Source organism: Halichoerus grypus, chromosome 3 (genome assembly GCF_964656455.1).
Source record: "Halichoerus grypus chromosome 3, mHalGry1.hap1.1, whole genome shotgun sequence".
NCBI classification, from domain to species: domain Eukaryota; kingdom Metazoa; phylum Chordata; class Mammalia; order Carnivora; family Phocidae; genus Halichoerus; species Halichoerus grypus.
In genome coordinates this window covers 102,250,035-102,271,847 of record NC_135714.1, presented here as the reverse complement: position 1 = coordinate 102,271,847, position 21,813 = coordinate 102,250,035, and the positions used below count along the sequence as shown (strand labels likewise).

At 35.3% G+C, this 21,813-nt stretch overlaps 1 long non-coding RNA gene across 1 annotated transcript; it reads right to left on the bottom strand.

Annotated features, from left to right (window-relative positions):
• Window positions 1-5,589: 5,589 nt before the first annotated feature.
• Window positions 5,590-21,792, bottom strand: LOC144381369 (uncharacterized). Its single transcript, XR_013446443.1, has 2 exons — window positions 21,670-21,792; window positions 5,590-5,938 (listed from the first exon to the last, which is right to left on the bottom strand). It is a non-coding gene; the product is annotated as an uncharacterized LOC144381369 (long non-coding RNA).
• Window positions 21,793-21,813: the final 21 nt, after the last annotated feature.

Sequence of the window (21,813 nt, the reverse complement as noted above, 5' to 3'; positions counted from 1 at the left end):
GTTTGCATTTTAACAAGATCCCCTGGAAAGCTGTAAGCACATGAAAATTTGAGAAGTACTACTCTAGAGCCAAGCGTAACTGGGAGAAGAATGATGTGAGAAATGACGATGCAAAGACAAATAATGTCCTTCATATGTGCCATGAAGTTTGTACCGATGAGAAGGACTGGAGGGTTTTCTTAAGCAAAGGACTGATGTGATGTGTGACTTATAAAGATAGTTCTAGTGGCCATGTGGAGATATATGTTTGTGAAGAGAGCATGGGACATGGAAAGTTCAGTTATGGGCTACAATAACATGATAAGAATGATAACTCCTATTTATTGAGTGCCCAGTACATGCCGGACATCATGGTATTTATATTTTATATTTATATTTATTTATATTTATATTTTATATGTGTTGTGTATAATCTTCCCATAATCCCCAACGTGGGCCTCAAACTTACAACTCTGAGATCAAGAGTCACAAGTTCTACTCACTGAGCCAGCCAAGTGTCCCCCAAATGATCTTTTAAAAATAGAAATCCTCTGTTTAGCATCAAAATTAGAATAAAATGTAAATTTTGTAACCCAAGTCCACAGGCCCATAATAATTTGGCCCCTGCCTCTATCTGAGATCTCATTTTGTGACACACTCCCCCATCACTGTATTCATCACACTGTACATTGAATAACACCAAGCTTTTTTCCCCTTTCAGGACTTTGCACTTATGCTTTGCTTAGATCACTCTCATCCCAAGTGTTTAAACTTGTTATTTAAATATTTTAAAAATATAATCAACTATTGAAAGTAAAAATGATAACAAGGTACTAGGGGCTTAATAACATGTATAAGTGAAAAAAAAAAAAAAAAAGGATGTATAAGTAAAATGCATGACAGCAATACCACAAAGACAGAGAGGGAAATAAAGGAAGAACACTTTAAAGTTCTTATTCTATATGTAAAGTATTAGAATATCACTTACAGGTAGGCTGTGAGAAGTTAAAGAGGTATAATATATACCCTAAAATAACCACTAAAATAATATAGCAGAGAGTTATAACTAATAAACTCACAAAGGCAGTAAAATGGAATCCCATTAAGTTAAACTAGCATATTAACAATCTATTAAATAACACAAATTTAAAAGAGGGGGAAGGAATATTGTATATATCCGATATGGCAAATTAATTTTGGAATTTTATGATATTTCTTGCTCTTAATGCACTGAATTATAGTCACAATAATATAATTTTCTCTCTACCTCCTATATTACAATCACTTCAAATCCCACAGTCAGTTATTTAAAAATGTAAATCAATACATCTTATCATGTACCACACTATATTTTAAATTGCAACATTTATTTCCAAATACAATCAGTTATTCTTCTTTTTGTCATGATTCTCTTTCTTCAACAATTCTCAAATTATCTCCATAGAAAATAAAAATAATAGAAGACAGATATCTTGATGTCTCATAAAACAAAACAAGAACATTTTCCCCAAGTTATACCTAGCTTCCACAGAATTTGGCAGGAAGCTTCCTGGTGGCATGAGGAATGCTAACTGGTCATTCCCATTTCTTTTTCAGTAATTCAAACTGGAGAAGACAAAACGAAAGTCAAACAAGAAATTTGATTTGTCCTTTCTAACTAAACCTTCTGTTATTTAAATTTGAACCTTTCCACTGATTAGTAGGTTATCATCATCATCTATTATCATTTCTGTTCAGGGATGAGACTAGATGTGTTCCTGGTACTTTCCTCTTCGGACTGCTTAATCTACTGAATTAGCCGCCTTTTTGCTAATTACCCAGAGTTAAGATTGGGGGATGGGTGCTGAAATTACCTCTCACATATGGATAGAGAATATATCTACTGGGAGGGGAGCTCCACTTACCTGGTTTCAGGTTCCACATGGAAGTTTATCCACTGCAGTAACCTTTCTGACTTCTGTTCCAACCAGGTAAGGAGTGACTTACCGGATTGGAAATTTTAGAACAAACTGGGTGGTTCAATATGGGCCATTCCTCTCTCAGTGGCAACCTGACCTTGGAAAGTCTGCCTTGGGGTCAGCTCTCTGTGATGGAGAAAGGGATCTGCCCTGAGAGGGAGGCTTGTGCCAGTGGCAAAGTGGGTAACCCTGTCTAAATTGGAGGTGCACATACCTACTTGGCCATGGATCGTAAGAAATCCAAATTGTCATTTTATCCAGGTAAAAGTAGATTAATGAATATTATTAATGAATAAATAACAATTAGTGAAGGCTTATATTATGAGAAGAATACATTGAATTTGGGGTTAAGAAAAGTAAAAATACCACTCAATGAACGTATGGAATCCAGAGGCTAAGAGTTCAATTTAAAAGGACTATGCTAGAATACTCTGATTCTAGAAAGCAGCTTTCTCTTTAATAAAAGTGATATATTAAGTGATTATTTTCTTCTCTCAAAATCCTGCATCTGTCTCTGGATTGGTTCCAGACTTAGGGTAAGGACAAAAGAGTAGTACTTAGTGATCCAGTCAAACTCCAACACCTTGGTAAATGGGCAGGAAACCTTGAGAAATAAATAAGAGATGGATGAGGGAGGGGACAAAATTGCCCCAGAAATCACAGTGTTTTGATCAGGGCTGGAGATTTAGTGTGTTGGGCTATGTGGGCTTTCAGTCCTGGGTGGGGCTTGGAGTCTGGCAGGTAACTTGAGACTCTTGACAGTTCTGGCTGACCCTGCAGGTGTGGCTGAGGCAGGGATTAGGTGTTTTCAGGCATTTTGGGGTGTAATAATATTTGCAGCTTTTGTAGTGTTTTTGAGTCAAGTCTTCAGGCCTTCATTTTAAGGTCCAAAGGCAGACATGTGGCATGGCCTTAACATGTGGCTGCTAACTGGGCCTGGTTTGGTTCTGAGATATGTGTCACCAGCTCTGGGAACTCAAGTATATAGTCACTGTTCTTGGAATAAGAGCCATGTGGTTGCAGAATGCTGGGGGTGGGGGAAGCTACATCTTTTCACAAGGTCCGCTCCAGTCAAAGAGTCTTTAGCAGCAGATGCAAATGCATCCCGGAGGTTTCTGTTGCCTACACAGCAAATAAATGATGAAGAAGGTGAGCGAAACAGAGGGAAAAGTTATGGAGAGTTCTTTGATGATAATTATGACTACCTAGAGTGTCAGACTGAAAGTTTTTTGTTTTTTTTTTTTTAAGATTTTATTTATTTATTTATTTGAGAGAAAGAGAGTGTGAGCAGTGGGGAGGAGCAGAGGGAGAAGCAGACTCCCCGCTGAGCAGGGAGCCCGACATGGGACTCGATCCCAGGACCCCAGGATCATGACCTGAGCCAAAGGCAGACACTTAACCGACTGAGCCACTCAGGCACCCCAGACTGAAAGTTTTTAAAAAGGAATTATTATGTGATTTAGAAAGACTACTCCCATACTAGTGTGCAGGATATATTAAAGCCAAGAAAACCAGCATGTAGAAGGAGGAGTGGAAAGGCTATCACAAGGACAGACATGAGATGGTCAAGGCGTGAGCTAGTGTGATGGTATTTGGGATGAAAACTTGGACCTGAGAGGACTCGGGGAGAGCACGGATGGAAGCAGCACAAAAGTTGGAAAAGCAGCGCTTCCCTGGTACACAAAGCGAGCACAAGGGATCATTGATATAGTATGGAAGATGTCATAGGCCTGTGAGCGGCAAAAAGATGGACATCTGGTTGGAAATGTACAGAGAATACCTGGAAAATGCAGAAACACAGTCTGAGGGAGAGACTGGGATTGGAAATTTAACTATGGGAATCACAGAGGTTATGGCTAATTGAGAGAAAGTAGGTAAAAAGAGAAAAATAGTAAGGAACAATACAGAACTTCATGCTTACCTTAATGAACTAGAAATTAAAACAAAAAGCCATGCAAACCAAGAAACAGACTCTTGATAATAAAGAACAAACTCTTGGTTCCCAGAGGGGCGGGGGGATGGGGGGAATAGGTGATGGGGAGAAAGGAGTGTACTCGTGCTGAGCACCGGGTGATGTATGGAATTGCTGAACCACTATATTGTACACCTGAAACTAATAATTCACTGAATGTTAACTAACTGAAATTTAAGTAAAAACTTAAAAAATAAAGATAATAAAATATATACATAAGGGGGAAAAAACCATGAAAGAAGATAAGAAGGGAATAGTCAAGGAGGTGAGAAAGAAGCAACTGAGATTTATGACAAAATCTAATTCAAGAAGGATGGATAATCTCAAAATATACAAGGTTCAGGAAAATATTCTGGGGAATCTAAAGTGCATCAAATGTTCAACAGCATTGATTTAGTCATATATTCAGCAGCTTTTCCAGAGTTCTTAACCTGTGCCCAACACTGTGCCCTTGTCCTGGGCAGAAAATAGAAAAGCCAGCTCAGACCCTTCTTTCTTGGAGCTTACAGTGTAGTGAAAGAAACAGTTATTAATCAAATGATTGCATATATACAATGGAATATTACTCAGCCATCAGAAAGGGTGAATACCTACCATTTGCCTCGTGGATGGAACTGAGGGGATTATGCTAAGTGAAATAAGTCAAGCAGAGAAAGTCAATTATCATATGGTTTCACTCATATGTGGAACATAAGGAATAGTGCAGAGGACCATAGGGGAAGGGAGGGAAAACTGAATGGGAAGAAATCAGAGAGAGACAAACCATGAAAGACTCTGGACTCCAGGAAACAAACTGAGGGTTACAGAAGGGAGGGGGGTGGGGGATGGGGTAACAAGGTGATGGGTATTAAGGAGGGCACGTGTTGTGATGAGCACTGGGTGTTATACACAACTAATGAATCTTTGCACACTACATCAAAAACTAATGATGTATTATATGTTGGCTAACTGAACATAATAAAAAATAAAAAATAAAAATAAATAAAAAAATAAAAACCTAGCTAAAATTAGGCATAAAAAATCAACTGATCGTACAAATAAATAATTATCAACTACAATGAGCGCAGTGTGTGGAAATCCAAGGCTGTAGAAATGAGATTGCACAATAGGGGAACCTTATCTATTCTGGGAGAGTATGAAAGGTAAAGGATGGTTTCCTTGGATCTTGAATATATTGATAGCCACATCTGCAGAAATCCTCTAGCATGGCTATTGGACTCAAAAGCAAAGAGTGACATTACTGTTTTCATCATTTAAAAAAAGAACATGAAAATGTATCATCTACATTTCCTAGTGGAAACAACCAGACATCAATTTTAAAAGAAAAGGGATTTTAAAGATTAAAAAAAAAAAAAGATTTTTTTTTTTTTATAATTAGTTCATTGTTAGAACATTTTGTACCAATGTTTACAAGGAAAAGAGACATCATCAAAACAATGTGCGGGAACATTCTAAATTATTTTTAATAATATGTGACATATTATATGAGTGCCATAAAAGGAAATGTGTAGTTTGGCTTTGATTTCTGGAATACAAATTCACCACTGAAACGAATATTTTCTTTTGGAAATCAATATTTTGGTTCTTAGGGCTCAAGCAAAGGTTTTATTTGGAAATTATTTTCTTGTATACTGACTGTGAAGACAGAAATCTGGGAAAGTAGATCACCATGCCAACAACCATTGATCAAACATTTATTGATATTCCCATGCAGCTCATATCTGTTTAATACATAGAGATAAAGTTATCTCAAAAAAAGATAAAAAGCAAAGGCATTAAGACCTCATCCATGCAATAAAAGTAAACGTGAAAGTTGATTCACCTAAAGAATTAAGAAATCAGGTTCAGGGATGCCTGGGTGGCTCAGTTGGTCAAGTGTCTGCCTTTAGCTCTGGTCATGATCCCAAGGTCCTGGGATGGAGCCCTGAATCAGGTTCCTTGCTCAGCGGGGAGCCTGCTTCTCCCTGTGTCTGCTGCTCCCCCTGCTTGTGTGCTCACTCTCTCTCTCTCTCTGACAAATAAATAGAATCTAAAAAAAAAAAAAAAAAAAAGAAATCAGGTTCAGAAATGTGAGCAGTGTTTGTTAGGAAACAACTTTGGTGCAGATTAAAATGTTACCCTCTTAACCTTGGGGTTGTGTTATTATTGTTGCAACATTACAATTTATTTTTTTAAAGCAAAAATTAGACTCCTTTTAGAAATCTTCTTGGGGCTAGTTTCAAAGGTATTAAAAGTTTGTTGATATAGTTTCAGATTTCACATTGCATGGGATCTTCAACAAACTAGTACTTGTGGAGATTTGGAGTAATATTAAAGAAGAATACCCACAATTATCTGAAAAAATTAGTAAAATGTCCCTCCCTTTTCCTCCTCCGTACATTTGTATGAAGCCGAGTTTTCTTCATATACTTCAATCAAAATACCACACTCTAAGAAATTGAATGCAGAAGTGGATTAGAGAATCTAACTGTCTTCTGCTAAGACATACATAAAAGACATTTACAAAAATGGAAAATAGTGCCGTTCTTCTCAATATATTTTACTTTGTTTTCAAAAAACTATATTATGTGTGTTAACATGTAACGTGTATTCACTGTTATTTTTAAATGAATTAAATGAATATTTTTAAATGAATTAATACATATTTCGAAAATAGCTCAGATTTAATATCCAATGTGATAAATACCCATAGATATAATATAAACAAAATGTCTTTGGGGGTCTTCAATAATAGAACTGCAAAGTGCTCCTGAGATCCTGAATAGGTACAATTCCTGTTTACCATGGTTACTAGTTGTTATTTTGGATCATTCCAGGGATGCTTTAAACACAACATACTTCTTCCAGTTTAGAATTAAACTGTAACTTTCACGGAGTGGTTTACTTCAACACCACGGCCAAAGTGGTAGTGCCAAGGAAAGAACAGAATATTTGCCCTTGTAGGTATTTGCCCTTACAGAGATTTCAGAGGACAGGAGAAAATCATGGTCAAACTATACACTACCTATGCTGGGATCATAATATGTCTGTTATTTGAAACTGAAAATAGTTACATTTCTTCCTAATTATAAAAAAAGTCATTAAAAATGAAAGCCAATTCTATAAATAACCCCAAATTTATCCATCACCCAAAGATAGTGTTAACATTTTGGTATGTTTTCTTTCTGAAATTTTTTTTTTATATTATAGTGTTTGCGTGTGCGCGTGAATGTGTGTGCATGTCTAAGGAAGAAATAATCCATGTATACACTTAGCTACGAAAGCTCTATGATCAGAAGAAGTTTCAGCTTGGAAATCTCTGGATTCTGAAAATCATCGGGGTCTGACTAAGAAAGCTATCATGTAAAGCTAAGTGTTAATTCCACTAAATCAAATGTAAACTGCTTTACATGCTACAGCAATAAAATGAAGTTTTAAATCTAAAATATAGCTGAGTTGAGATGACTGGGTGGCTCAGTTGGTTAAGCATCTGCTTTCGGCTAAAGTCATAATCCCAGGGTCCTGGTATCAAGCCCCACGTCAGGCTCCCTGCTCAGCGGGAGCCTGTTTCTCCCTCTAACAACTCATTTTCTCTCTCTCTCTGACAAATAAATAAATAAAATCTTCTAAAAAATAAAAAAAATAAAATATAGCTGAGTAACAGATTGGTCATTAAACTGTTTTCCAGTTAAAAACTTTAGGGATCTTAATACACAGAAGCCATTCTACTAATCTTATTAGTAGAATGCTATTAAAATGCTATTATGAGTTAGAATAAGCACAAGTAAATTGTCACAGTTCTGTTCTGGTATTTGGTATTATTAAGAAGGCCTGTATTTAAAAAAAAAAGAATGCCTGTATTTTAAAAATCTCATCTCACTGGATCTCTACCTTATCTACCAAATTTAGCCTTAAAACCTTTCTTAAAAAAGTAATGTAATCCTATACACTCACCGACATTTAAGTCATGTGAAAGGTAGGAAGTAATTAGTATCAAATGTTTCTTAAATTAAAGGCCATCTGCTTTTAATTTTTCCTCAGATGTCTTATCCACCTTCACTATGGAAAATATTAACTTTCCACAGATTAGGCATGATTGAAACAATTTTTAAGAGGGGAGAAAAACTGGTAGAACTGACCATTATACAATAAAGTTGAAATGAGAACATCCCAAATATGCAGGTGAATGCTTTTTTTTCTTAACTACCTTGCAAATGTTTCAACTCAATGCTTTTAATTATGTGACTACTCTCTTAAAAAAGGAAATACATACTCCTGTGGCCTTCTGAATTATTTTATGTATCACATTCAGGCCTTACTGATGAGTTCCAGCAATCAGATTTTGAACAATATTATCTAAAATAATTTACTGAAGTCTTAGAGATTTTTTTGTTATACCACAGTGAAAGGTATGTCACTATATTTCAGTCTATCATATATTAAATGAGTTGTTTTGAGCAAAATAAAGTCAATCTATAGTTTTGACTTAATATACAGTTTATAAACTTTACTGTTAAATGATTTCTTCTTGATTTCAAAGTTGGCTTGCACACTGCTCATTTACACATGGATGTGACTATGAACTGAAAAGGCATCAGACACGAAGAAAGGCATTTACAGACTAACGTAAATGTAGGACAAACAATAAATGTAAGAATCATGTTAACTTGCCATTGTATTTTCAGTTTAAAAAATGCTAACCTAATAATTAAGTTATACTAGTTAAGGAGTATATTTAATTAATATGAAGAGCACTTACTAAAAACATATTCACTAGTTTTAGATGTTACTGAAATCACAGTTTAATTCAAATGGCCATAAAAATGTTGGACTTCGAATAATTCCATTTATATGCATGTAGATGTTCTCACAGACTGTATAAAGTCCCCACCATGTTCATTTTAAGATGGAGATATACAACATTTACTGCAGTTCACAAAGTGTGGGCATAAAACAATCTACAGAAGCTTTTTATAGGGTTTAAAAGAGTTCTAATCACCCATGCCAACTGCACTCCTCTCTCAACACAAAACTGCTTTTGAAACCAAGCATTCATTTGCTAAAACAAGGCATCTGCTGTTAAAGAGATTGATTATCCTGGGGCCTGACCTAATTGGGAGATTAGATATGCTTCTCTACTATGGATGGCATGGTTTATAAAGAAAAAAAAAATTAGACCAAAAAAGAGCAAACTTCTTTTAGACTCCAAGTGCACTTTTATTTATTTCCAATTTTCTTTAATAGAAACAAACAGTATTGCGAATGTCAGGTTGGTGAAATTAGTGTGTTATGAGTTAAAAATGCATTGAGTTCATGTCATTTCTTTGGTAACAGGTACACATTCACTTTCATCACATAAGCCAAATAGTACCAAAAAATGACATTTTTGTCATATCCTACTGAGTTAAGATCATTATATAATAGATACACACACACACACACACACACACACACACACAATCTGGCCTTCTACTGATGTTATCATTTCAGTGTTTTCTATTGCCAGTTAGGTGTCAGTTTTTTTCCCCCAAACACAGACATCACCTCATTGCTGTGGCTAATTGCATTTTTCTTTCTAGCCTTTGACAACCAGACCTTTGTTAATGCTATTCACCAATATATCAGACTCAGGTCATCCATCCAAAACATGACAAAAGACCCAGATGCTCATGTAAATTGCACTCCCCCAAAGTACTGCCCTCTTCCTCCATGCAGATACAGACCTGTGACCCCCTCCCATTTTTGTTCACTCCCTTTGTTTTCACTTAATCTTTCATGGTTAGAAAAAGTGGTTATTTGTAGGCTTTAAGAAACATTATACTTTGTTTACATAATAAATCAAATAATCAAGTTAATTATGAAGTTAGATAAATTTTCTATACAAAATTCAAAAATTGCTTATTCCCATTGAACTTCAAAATGGATTCATTTTCCACAAAAAAGACTTCTTGCTACCCATTTTTTACCCTTTCTTGAGCTCTCAAGATAAAACCAAGTTTGATTGTCCTCTTCCACTGAAAAAAAAAAGAAGAAAAAAGGTTTCATGTGGAATTGTGCAAGCAGAAGTGTAGGACTGAATCATTTATAAAATATCTCATAATTAAAAAGTTGATCTTATAAATGCTTTCTTATTGCCTTTGGTAAATTTGTATTAAGCATTAATTACTCAAAATTACTACTTTCCTAAAGCCTTAACTTAAAAATAATTTTGAAATACTTAGAAACTACTGCAATGATGCTTTTAAAGGAAGGTTATTATGGATTCAAATGGCATAGGGACATATTGTGTATGTGTGTAGATATATCCATATTCTAGATTCAAGACTTCTTTCTATTCATTTTCATTCTTTTTTTTTTTTTTATATATATATTTTCACCTCATATACTTAAATGTTCACTATGTTTTGGATACTAAGTCACTGTAAGAGAAGGCGGAAACTGATAATTTATTAAATAGAAAAACAATGTAACCAGATAGAAACCAATGGCAATATTTTAGTATTTTAAGGAGAACATCAAGTTAATGTATATGATTTTCTGTCTTTAATTTTAAAGACTTTCAAATTTGAATAAAATTATGTGAAAACTTAATAAAACGATAAGAAACATACAGGGTTACTAGAGCTACTATCCTTATCTTCTATTCACAAACACAAAGTTTAACATGCTCCTCCGTTAGTCATAATCCCATGAAAAAAAGGCAGAAATATTTTACTGAATTTAAATAATAAAATGACATCAAACATTAGTAACCATTACAGCTAAGCAAATATTATGGGATATGGCAGTAACATAAGGAATGGAGTGAGTTAGGCCCTCAGTTGATTGAAATCTCTGTGGTGGGGCTGAAATGTGCAGGCCTACTCTCTGAATCGAGTCAGATCAGAGCAGAACAGCTCATACACATAGAGCAGTGGAAGACAAGTTAACAAGGCCAAGAGGAAAGGGTAGGAGCTAAGAAGAAGAGTAAAAATTTGGAGGAATTAAACAACCAGAAATCAAAGACACCAAAGATAGGGAGAAAACGGGGGAAACTGATGAATCTATGATAATGAGGCCAAAGGAAGGATTCTCCTGATGATTACAGCACGTGCTGCAATTTAAACAGTGAAGAAACAGTCTTGAGTGCTTCTTGCCTGGACTGTTACATAGCTTTCCAATCTGTAATTCATGTCAGCTACCATAATGTTACTAAAACATCACTATAATTAAATTCTTCCAAAGTTCCCAAACTTCCAATGGCTTCCTCATGTCTCCTGGGAAAAGTCCCAACTTTTCAGCCTGCCACACAAAGGCTCTCTAGAAAAAGGACCCAGATGTGATCTAATTACATGAAGACTGTGTCGTGGGTAAAAGTGAGCTGGTTTGGTGCTTCCATACTTTGGTCTATTGATGTTAAGTTCTGTGCCTGTAATGTCCTACCTTTATGTTTACATCCAAAAAGGTTATTGTCCTACCTTTTCTTTATGACCCACACCAGACTTAATTGTTCTCAATTTAACCTTCCCTAACAGCCACCCATCTTTGCCTGCTAAAGTTCTAAACACCCTTCAAGTATTGCAATGTCCTCCAAGACACATTCCCATAGTTATTTTTTAATTCATTTTGCATTTACTGCATACATTCACTTGGTTGTTATCTTACCCCTCCTTCTTTGCAGCTATTTTGGTATATTGGGTCCCCAGCTACATTTGCCTGGAAAAGAAAGGCTGTTTTTTTTTTTTCCCCCTCTTGCATCCATATACCTCCACATCATGAGATAAGTAGTACTCAGTAAACATCTATCGAGGAACAATGCTCTGTACTATTATTTCTTCTTGGTTGAATTCTCTTCCCATTCCGCACAATGGCTGCCCCCAGAATCTTTCCAACCCTTTTTTCTTGTCTGCCTATCTTTGCCCTCCCCCACTTCCCTATTTTGCCTCCTCCTCCACTGAGAAACTGAAGGTGATTCCTCACTTCACTTAATATTTCACATCAAGAATGGAGGGAGGGACAGGACATAAGGACCCACTATGCATCACCTCATGATAGATTATCTAAAATATAGCCAGACCTTTCATACTTTCAGGATTCATATCCTGCTACCATCTGGATTGCTTGGACTTGACTTCAGTTCTCTGAGTTGGGTGATCTTGGATAAATTATTCAACTTCCTTCCATAAGTTAGTTTTCTTAGCTATAAAACACAGGTAATTAAAGTACCTAACTTGTGTGCTTGTGAAAGGATTAAGTCAGTAGATTCACATAAAGCACTTGGAAGAGTGTCTGGCAGAAAGGAAGTGCTCAATAAATGCTAGCTATTATAATTGTATTTTCTTTGCCATAGTGGTAAGACAGTGTCTGTCCTCATCTTTTTCCTGAAGTTGCGTTACCTGAGGACTCCTCTAGTTATCCTAGACTACACATGTATCAGACTCAGGAAAGGTATTTGGGAAAGTGGAAGAAAAGCTATCTAAATAATAATAACAATAATTTATAATAATAAGAATATAGCAATAACAAGAATAATATATTAACAATAAACCAAAGCTTCAGTTGTATTATCTCCTGTAATCCTCACAAAAATTTTATGTCACAAGTATTATCGTGGGCGCCTGGGTGGCTCAGTCGTTAAGCGTCTGCCTTCAGCTCAGGTCATGATCCCAGGGGCCTGGGATCGAGCCCCGCATCGGGCTCCCTGCTCAGCGGGAAGCCTGCTTCTCCCTCTCCCACTCCCCCTGCTTGTGTTCCCTCTCTCGCCGTGTCTCTCTCTGTCAAATAAATAAATAAAATATTTAAAAAAAAACAAGTATTATCGTTACCTCCATTTTACAGATGAGGGAAAAAATATCCTTATAGAATTCTTCTTAAATTGTCCAGATATTCCACCTCTAAAATATTTCTCTAGAACATGCGAGGATGACACCTTTTACTTGCACATGTGCCTGTGAACTCTGCTTCTGGTAGATTGGTTGGAGATTGTTGCTTCCTTAGACAATGCCATGACCTTCCACCTCTATGCTACAAGTAGTAAAGTTTTTTCATGTGTTCCAAGTGGACTTTTACCATATAAGAATCTGTTGAAACTCCGAAGAGGGTTTTTATTCTGTGTCTTCAGCAGGTTTAAGTGGAAAATGAATGGTGTTCAAAAGTCTGGGGCACCTTTTCCCGATAAAAATAATGTCTTTTCCTCACAGGATTGATCTGGCAGAAGCTGGCATGGAGAATGAGAGCTCACATTCCACACAGGCAAGTTAGTCATCCAAGCTACATTTGTCTATTCCATGTGTACCTGAGAGAGAGGGCAAGCAGGGAACACTACTATCCCCAACTCAGGGTACCTTATCCTTCAGTCAATAGGACTTCTGTAAACATACTTTTAACTAATGGTTTCCAAAGTGGAATATGTGCACAAAATAGTCCCTTGGGGGTATAAGAAGAACTGTTAGAATGTCTACTTATATTTTTTAATCTAAGAAAATATGCTAAACTGTACTAAAATGTAACAAATAGATTGACACCAGCACCCTATCAGAAAGTTACAGGTCACTGTTGGTATATTGAGGAAGTGAAGGTCAACTGTTTCAAATTTACTCACCCTTTCTCTATGTAGGCAACACTCGGTACTGTGCTATCTAAGAAGAATTTCAGAAAAATTAACACTCAATATGTTCTTACAAAGGAAAAGTGACTTTTTTAAATGAATGAGCAAATGTTTTTCAAAAGACAGTCATGCTGCTGAGAGAGCATGTTTGTATCGATTATTTTTTAAAAAAAACTTCATCTGTACAATTGAAAACTTGGAAACAAATTTTTCTAATCCATTTATAATTTTTCTAAATTACAAATTAGTTCCAAAGGCAATTAAAAGATGGAAACAATTAATTCCAAACTAATAGAAAGATGTGTTTTCATATTTTTAAGAAATGGGCGAAAACTGCTTAAATCTTTGGTTTTAGATCCATTTGTTAAAACTATAAAAATACAGATAAATAAAAATAAATAAGTCATTAATGGACTTCTTCCATTTGTATCTTCCTATCTTTGTGATGTATCTTTTTTAGCTCTGATGGTCAAAAGAACAAAAACAAAAACTTCAAAAACAAACCAAAAAACTCCCAAGTATTAAAATAAACTGAACTCAGTATCAGACTTTTAAATTATTTACAAATAATTAAACCAATTTTTTTTAAAAAATGAGGCATATTAACCACATAAATTTTAATATAGTTATTAATACATTTAGTGAACATAAAAATAAATTATTTTCTAGTGATATAACAAGAATCATTTTTAAAGATTTTATTTATTCTAGAGAGAAAGAGAGCGAGCCTGAGTAGTGGGGGAGGAACAGAGTGGGAGAGACTGGAGAGGGAGAGAGAATCTGGAGCAGACTCAGAGCTGAGCTGAGCTCAGAGCCAGAGGTGGGGGCTCGATCTCACAACCCTGAGATCATGACCTGAGCTGAAACCAAGAGTCAGATGCTTAGCCTACTGGGCCACCCAGGTGCTCCAACAAGTATCATTTTTAAAAGAAACATTCATCTCATCTTTCTTTAATTTCTAACTTGTGTATGTTTTAAATATATACATATTTATTATGTTTAAATATAACATATATAAAATATAACATTTGGAATACATATATATTTTAAATATATATAAATACATAGTATATACTACATGTACCTAATAGTCTGGAAAAGTTTATAATTTAGAGATAAATAAACCTATATTGGTGTATATTCATCATTTTTTCTATTACTAATGGGATACACTATTTTAAACAAGATCTTTGAGAAAGAAAAGAGGAAGGTATATACACATTTCCAGGGTCCTTCAAATAACCTTCCATCAAGTTCCAGGTGTACCTGAGGCATTAAGTAATGGCCTGCCCTTCCCACACTCCTGATCTTTTTCCTAAGGCAGGCAGCCATCCGAGAGCAGCACATAACTTTTTAAGTCCCTAAGATGTTTAACAGTGTTACAGTAGTATATTCGGCTGCCTTTAGGAGTTAAATATTATAATTTCTTATTAATTCAATGGAAACTAAAGATAACTCAAATTTAATAAGAATCTTAATGTAAAATTCCAAAACCAAAAAGGAAACTATCTCATCAATAACTCTTAATTATACAAACTCATAACCACACCTCACTTTTAAGAATATCAAAATTCTGTGAATACGTTTTGAATATCTGAATGCTACAGCCTGTTGTTTCTCAGACAAGGGTCTGCAAGAATATTCTTGGAGATAAACAAATTAATGAAACTTCATTTCAAGTTTCCTTTTGATATGAATGTAACACGAGCTTAAAAAGGTATATTCTGGATCATCCAAAAGACAACCTTACAACAGATAATTGCCATCTATTTCAGTGTGAAAAGTTAGCATCTTTATTTACAACTATACCGAAACTAAGCAATAATAAAAAGATACCATTTATTTTTTAATCCACTTGATCTCCAACACTAAACCAAAAACTCTAGGGTTCAGTAAGACGTTTTGTTGTCAGTTGATGTTAAACAGACTATGTACATTACTCAAGAATAAAAAACACTGTCATAATCAATTTTTAAGTGGGAAATCCCAGCAGAAATAATAGAATTAATGTGCATGACTGATCTGTAACCTGATAAATATGGCTTGACTACTATATTGTTTGAATGAGCTATAAACACAAGGCAGCTTATAAGAGAACAGTTCCAGTTGACAGAACCAAGTTTATCTAAATAGAAAAATATAAATTTAAAGTAAAGTGATTTTCCATGTTTTCACAAAGCTTTTTCTTCTCATGAGTGTTTTATAAGTTGGTATTCACAAATATTTGAGAAAGACCCAAATTTATGGTTTATTTTATTTTGTCTGTAGAACTCCTCAAAAAATATCTTTCTATTCACTCAGATACAATTTTAGTCTAATTATTAGTTGACAGATTTAGCAGAACTAATTCACCTTTACTTACATATGGGCAATAATAAAAATAACCCTATATACAGAATATTCAGAAACAACAAACAAAAAATGTATGATAGGCATAAAATGTTTGATCAGATTTAATATATAATTATAAAATCATTTAAGAAATTAAATCTATTTTTATTAATTTAATAGCAACCATGGCTTTTTAATTCTTCACAGAGGCTTTGTGTTGATAGTTTCTGTACCTGAAACTGTTCTAAGTTGTTTTGAGCTTCAATTACATTTTAAAATACACCGTGCTGTCAAATCCAACTGATTGCAGAACCCATTCTTCATATATATATTACACACACACACACACACACACACACACACACACACGCATATTCCATCAGTCTGGGGATTAAATATGAATAAGATTATCACCTATCTTTAAAATTATACCTTTGATACCTAATCATGGTTGAGCCATGAAAAGACTTCTAAGTGATTATATGCCATTATCATAAGAGAATTATAATATCAAAACAAAATCATAACAAAACACAGTAATATTTTCTGATAAGAAACAGCCCATATTTTTCATTATAAAAACTTATGGAATTATTACTATGTTCTCAATAATATTTGGTTCTCAATAATATTTTCTCAATTTTTACTAAAGAAAAGATTATAATATCTTATATATCAACTGGATCATTAAAAATTATAAATTACACCAGTATGGGGTTATATTTGTTCACTCTATTAAGCCATTGCTTATTAATACAATGTCATGATTCAAATTTGTTGTGCTATCTTTTTGAACATGTGGACCAACAATCAAAGAAAGTCCTTAGCGGGAAAGTATGTGAGGAAAATAGGTCTTTATGACAACATCCTTTTTTAAAAAAGAAAAAAGCAAATTCTGCAAACTGACATAATTAATAATTAATTTATTACCTATGTGCACAGTAATTTCTTTCAAAATTTAGTAAATGCATCTTATTAAAATTATCATAAAGTATCCCTCTGCTTTAACAGATTTAGAACTGCTTTATGTCAAGATGTTGGCCTCAAGAATAAAATAACACCTAGTGATTTGAAGGAAAACTTTCGTAAGTCTGTAAGAATAATGATTCAACTACCTAATATGTTTCCTTTTTCCATGTAAAAAACAATATGTAAATTCAGTGTAAATATAGTGAGCATCCATATACTAAATGTTTACAATATATGAATTCTGTAGTATATTATGATCAATATTTCATTCTGATGTATTTCACATATACAGATACCTTAGAAGCCACTAAATACATTTTCCCTTAATTTTACTTTGAACTGAAGCACAAATTGAAACATACGCACTGAATTTTTAAAAGGTATTATTTCACGTGTAAATAGTGCCATCTTCTGGCGCAGCTGAAACAATTTGTGTATTAACATAAAATGCATTATGGATTGTAACTGCCGTTTTCTTGACAAGTTATATGTACAGTTTATTGAATAAAAACCCTTAATCTTGGGGCACCTGGGTAGCTTAGTCAGTTAAGGGTCCAACACTTGGTTTTGGCTCAGATCATGATCTTAGGATCCTGGGACTGAGCCCCGTGTGGGGCTCCTCGCTCAGCATAGAGTCTGCTTGAGATTCTCTGTCCCTCTCCCTCTTCCCTTCCCACTCATGCTCCTCTCTCTCTCTCTAAAATAAATAAATAAATCTTAAAAAAAAAAAACCTTAATCTAAAATCAGTTGATTTTTTAAAAATAGCCTTTAAAAACAAGAGCATTAATTAGCATGTCTTCAAATTGATAAAATTTAACAAGAGACTAAGTCAGAAACTCTAGATTCTACTATTAAATCTTCTAACTAGATATTGAATCTTAGACTAACCATGTATCCACTCAGGACCTCAGTTTCCTCAACTATAAGATTGTTCTACTAAGTCATTAATTAAGTTACTTTCAGTCTAAAATTCCATTTGATTCTAGCTTTAGAAATTTTCATTTCTGGTTTTAGCATCCTAATACTGAATTTAAGCCTGTTTATGACACACTTTTTCATAGTTATCTCTTTTGGTGATATGGGTTTGTTTGGTTATGCTCTCTGCTTGAATTTTCTTCAGAAATAAATCTTAATTTATATTTATACTTCTCACTGTCCAAATAGCCTTCCCCCAAATATAGAAAGACTTCACTGAATTATAAATAAATCTAAACTCAAGTAACTGAAAACAAGTTTTTAAAAAACATTCTATAAAGATAAGATGGTTTAGATAAGATAGGTCAATGACAAATGGAGCAATTAAAATTAATAGGAAAGACATCTCTCCAAAGCTTCTGGAAACTTAAGTGTTTATGTGATAAATAAGAAATAAAATAGGCTGAGTTTGGGCAGTTCTTCCTAACATACCCATAGACTTCACCAACACTAGCCTGTATTGCAGGCTTGCCACCTTGGATTTATCGGTACTACCAGTACATTCTTCTCCCTTTTAAGTCATCGATTCAATTCTTGCCTCAAAATAGCTTGCTCTCATATATATATCTATATATCTATATATATATGTATACCTTCTTTTTTTTTTTTTTTTTTTTTTTTTTTTTTAGTTTTTGATGTAGTGTTCCATGATTCATTATTCCAACTCTTTGGCATCCATCTAGTCCAGGTTCTCAACCTCCTAGGCCCTCCTAGGCCTGCAATACTAAAATATCCATTATGGTCTAATGCTTTTCTAAAAGTAATGTAAGGATCATTTGGGATGCTGGTTAAAACATGTCATCTCCTAGACCCCATAAAGTAGACCAGCACTGTCCAACAGAAATCTCACATGAGTCACACATGTAATTTTAAATGTTCTTGTAGTCAGATTAAAAAACTAAAATGAAACAAGTGAAATTAATCCAATACATGTGAAAATATCATTTCAATATGTAATCGATTGAAAAACGTATCACTGTGATACTTTACATTCTTTTTTTTATACTAAGTCTTTGAAATCTGGTATTTTTATACTTGTAGCATATCTCAATTCAGACAAGCACATTTCAAGTGCCTAAGAGCCACTTGTGGCTAGTGGCTATGGTACTGGACTGAATTAGATTTGCAGAAAGGAGAATAAAATTCAGGAATCTCCATATAGCAAAATACCCAAGTGATTCTTTCACACTCTCAAGTTTGAGGACCACCACTCGAGACTGTCCTATATACAATCCATTCTACAACCACTACTGAATTTACACTTGAAAAAAATACCCCTTTAATTATGTCAATTCTAAGAGCCTAGAAATCCCTGGTACGTCCAACTTATTTCAGATGGATATTCAAAGCTCCCAAAATGTGGCCTCACCTCATCCATCCAACCTGCTCTCCAATTTGAAAATGTCTTGGGTTCTTCCATGAAATTTTCCTAGGCAAGTATTCAAATGATCATTCACTCAACAAATATTGTTGGACTAGCCACTGTCATCATGGATCCTCCATGGTGACAGGGAAGATATAATACAAATCATTACATAATTATTACAATGTCATTGTTTTCATTGTAAGAATGAAAACAATGCTCTGAAATAGTGCTCTGAGATGCTATGAAAATGCATAGGGCAGGATTTTATAGTCCGAGAGGTCAAAGAAAATTTCTAGAATACAGTTACATTTAAGTAAAAAAAAAAATATAAATATAATTAGCAATTTGAATGGATAGAAATTTCTAGGCAGAAAAAAGCACATTACAAAAAGCCCTGAGGTGGAAAAATGACTAAAGGAACGGGCAGATGAGGAAAGTAATCTGAAAGGCAGCCGAAGAGTTAGGCAGAAGCCAGATAAGGCCAAATTATGAGACTTCAATTTTTCTTTTTTTCAAGTATGCATATTTATTTATTTTTTTAAAGATTTTATTTATTTGACAGAGAGAGAGAGTGAGAGCAGGAACACAAGCAGGGGGAGTGGGAAAGGGAGAAGCAGGCCCCCCGCTGAGCAGGAAGCCCGATGGGGCTCAATCCCAGGACCCTGGGATCATGACCTGAGCCGAAGGCAGACGCTTAAGACTGAGCAACCCAGGCGCCCCTCGAGTATGCATATTTAAACAAAACTAGATTACAAACTCTTCAAAAAGTACAGACTTGGTCTTCTTTTTTTTTTTTTTTTTTTTTAAAGATTTTATTTATTTATTTGGCAGAGAGATACACAGCGAGAGAGGGAACGCAAGCAGGGGGAGTGGGAGAGGGAGAAGCAGGCTTCCCGCGGAGCAGGGAACCCGATGTGGGGCTCGATCCCAGGATCCTGGGATCATGACCCGAGCTGAAGGCAGACACTTAACGACTGAGCCACCCAGGCGCCCCCAGATTTGGTCTTCTAAACATAATTATTTCTTACATCTCACAGAGCACAAAAAATATATTTAATACTTCTTCTATATATGGAAAACATCTATTTTGCCAGCCTTTTAAGCTCTAGAATCTCCAAAATTATACTAACAATTATTTGTATCTTCAGGTAATTTCAAAACTATATTACCATGAAACTGAAGAAAGTCTTCCCTGAAGTGCTCTGTACTGACATAAAGTTCCTTAGAAAGAGAAACAATTTTTATTTGTAGTAAGGTGGGCATCATGCTCTACCAGTGTGATGCCAGAATTCTGACGCTAAGTTCCTGGTGGAAGGAGTGAAAAGATGGTGATTCAAACACACAAACACACAGGTACAAGAGACTAAAGGATGTAAGGAAAATATTTTAGGATTACTCGGCCTAATACCTATGTTTTACTCTTCAAACTGATCAAAATCTGATACGTAACACTGTCATAAGCAGCATTCTAAGATGGCCACAAAATCCATGGCCTCTAAGGAGCACATCTTATATAATCTCCTCTGCTTGAGTGTGGCCAGAACCTGTGAATATGAGGATATCACTTCCCGGATTAAATTCATCAAAGAGGAAATTATCTGACTAGGTCTAACCTAATCAGATGAATCCTTAAAAGGGATCTCCATTAAGTCTGAGAGACTGGAAGTATGAGAAGGCCTATGGAAGAACTACCTGGCAAAGGCACAAAACTTGCCTCTGGCCAACAACTAGGAAAACCACCTCAGTCCAAGAAACAAGGATATTAATTCTGCCAACAACCAAGGGGCTTGGAAGAGAACCCCAGATCTTCGATGAGATTCCACTTGCACACACCTTTATTTCAACCATGGGAGACTCTTAAGCAGAGCATCCAGCTATATCATACCAACTCCTGATCTACACGACTAAGATAATAAATGGGTGTTATTTTACACCATTAATTTGTGGTAATTTGTTAATAGAAAAATAAAACACTAAGGCATTTCTCATATAATTAAATAGTATATCTGGTACATAGTTTTTGAGACTTCATTTTACAAATAATTTTTCTAGCTGCTTTAAGAATAAAATTGTTTCGCAATTGACATGAACAATAATTGTGCCCTTTAGTACTTCTCATCCTAACAGGAAGTCAATGAGTTTGTGAGTCAAAATTCCCTGAAAAGTTTTTCAGTGTACGTGGGCCTTTTTGATGAAGGAGATCTTATTCCTGATCGGCGTCTGTGGGTGCAGTGTACGCGCGGGGCAGACCAAGCCTAAGTTCGACTGCAGTCCCTGCCGCTCCAGACTGCCTCACAGCGGAACTGGGTGGAAATAGGCTGAGCCCAGGACAGACACAAACACAGGACAAAAAAGGCTGCGGCTCGTCCCTTTAACCCTAACCCAATTTCTCAAGAAAAGCCGCGATTCCATAGAGTAATCAGGCTCTCTAAAGCTGTGGCTTGGCTACCGCGCACGCGCTTTCTTTACTGACTCCCAAAGCATCTAGGAAAAGTTTCAATCTAGGGATCACTGGGGCCACTTAAGATGCAGCTGACGGACAGTTCATATCACCTTGAAAACAGCTCTGAAACTGACAAATTGTGCTCCTTGGTCGCTCACTCCGCACGCCTACGGAGCGGCCATTAAACCCAGGTTTTGGCGTCTTCTTCCCTCAGGCCGGTCTAGCAGACCACAACTACACACCCCCAGCCCGGA